The 1,815-nt window shown below is 38.9% G+C and overlaps 1 pseudogene; it reads left to right on the top strand.

Moving 5' to 3' along the window:
• Nucleotides 1–894: 894 nt before the first annotated feature.
• LOC112320881 (U2 spliceosomal RNA) lies at nucleotides 895–1,022 on the top strand (annotated as a pseudogene).
• The last annotated feature ends 793 nt before the right edge of the window (nucleotides 1,023–1,815 follow it).

Below are 1,815 nucleotides of genomic sequence, written 5' to 3'. Positions count from 1 at the left end.
CACCACCAGCCAGAAATTCTTATCCAACTAACTTTCTCCCAAACCCCTTACCTACCCTTCTACCCAATTAACCTTTTTCCAAACCCCTTACCCACCATTTCTTCTCGTTATACAAAGGCTTGAAATGAGATATTAATACAGTTTTTGAAGTTACCTAACCTATATCCTTCTTAGATTGCCAGCCATCTGAATAAAGCACCCATAAAGAGTCAATCCTTGAAAATGTACAAAGAAAGACCAATGGACAAGGATATGGGATGGGGATTGTGTAGGGTAAGTGGAGACAGTCTTGCTTCCTCACCCAGGTGTCTGGGTAGCTAAAGGAAGCAGTTCCCATAGCCTTGGAGGGGCCTGATAACTAGTGTTCTCATAGCCTTGAGACTGGGTCCGATAAATTGTTCCCATAATAAGAAGTGGGCTCACATGTGCAGAATTGTGTTATATTATGTAATATTCTGGCAGTTTTCTGGCTTTGTTCCCCTTTAGTGCTTAAATAGTTAGGGACTCCATGCTGGGGACGATGATAATGAGAGACATACAACAGGACAGGTGCCACGATGGGTGCCATGCTGAGGAGCAAGGGCCATGACATGAGACGTGCGAATAGACACATAGCTTGCAGCATGGGTGGCTTGCCCACCCACAAACAAAGGCATGCCAGACATCCCAATGGCTCTGTGAATATTTTTCCATCTGCATGAATACCATGAACCTTCCTGACCTTGAAGGGTGGCAACACAGATTGGGAGAAGGGATTTGATGGGGCAAGGGAGAGCAACGGGGGGAAATGGGAACAACTGTAACTGAATGACAATAAAAAAAGGAGTTAATGTAGGAGATGGGATAAAATTAGAATAGCATTGACTTTAAAATTTACCTTTATATTAGCATGACATTGCTTCTCAGCCTTTTAGCTAAGATCAAGTACAGTATCTGTTCTTATCAGTTTAATATATTAGCATGGTAGTTCCTGGTTATGGATCCCTTTAATGATGTCTCTATATTGGGTGATTGCAATTGTCCACATGTTCTTCTCTTCCTTTTTCATTAGAATATTAGATTTCTCCAAAGTTTCCACAGAACCTGTTCAACTGTCTAGTGGTCATTTGAGGGAAGAAATAAATGGAACATAACCAGATGTTTCCAAATCAAAATGCAAATGTGATGTATATACAAAATACGCTAATGCAAAAATAATATTTACATAAGATTTTTAGGCTATTTGTATATATAGACTGTGCAACCAACAGTGCCTTAAATAATGGAGGCACATAATTGTGTCATATAACAAAGATTATTTCAATATGGTACAGCAGGGAAATGTGGACTTTCTCCTGATGGGCACACATAGGCACACACATGACGCCCCCACATTTTCCTTATCAGAAAACGTACAGGAAGGAAAAGTAATTCTCCTCACTTTCTACATTTTCTTTAACCAAGAAGGAAAGTCTTCCTAGGATCCTACGAAGCAACTCCCTATTATATTTCAGTAGCAAAAAGGGGCCACATCACAACCTTCTAGCTTCATGGGAGGCTGGGGAAATGAATAACTGCCTTTACAAAGAATTAGAGAAACAAGGGCAAGAAAATAAGGGACTGGAAAGTATGTAACTGTTTGCTACATAATTCACTGGGGAAAAGCATAATAAAATCAAAAATATTTACTTGAGGAACTTCTGATATAAGAAGATATCATTGAAACTAAGGTAAGTCTTAAAAACTGAGGACTAAAATTTCAGAAAAATATAGCATAGTTGAGTAGCAGATAAAACTTCAGTAATCAAAACATGAGCATATGAAAATATGTTATGA

The sequence above is a fragment of the Desmodus rotundus genome, chromosome 8 (assembly GCF_022682495.2).
Source record: "Desmodus rotundus isolate HL8 chromosome 8, HLdesRot8A.1, whole genome shotgun sequence".
In the NCBI taxonomy this organism is placed as follows: domain Eukaryota; kingdom Metazoa; phylum Chordata; class Mammalia; order Chiroptera; family Phyllostomidae; genus Desmodus; species Desmodus rotundus.
The sequence above is the reverse complement of the archived record's forward strand: the minus strand, read 5'-3'. Positions and strand labels throughout refer to the sequence as shown.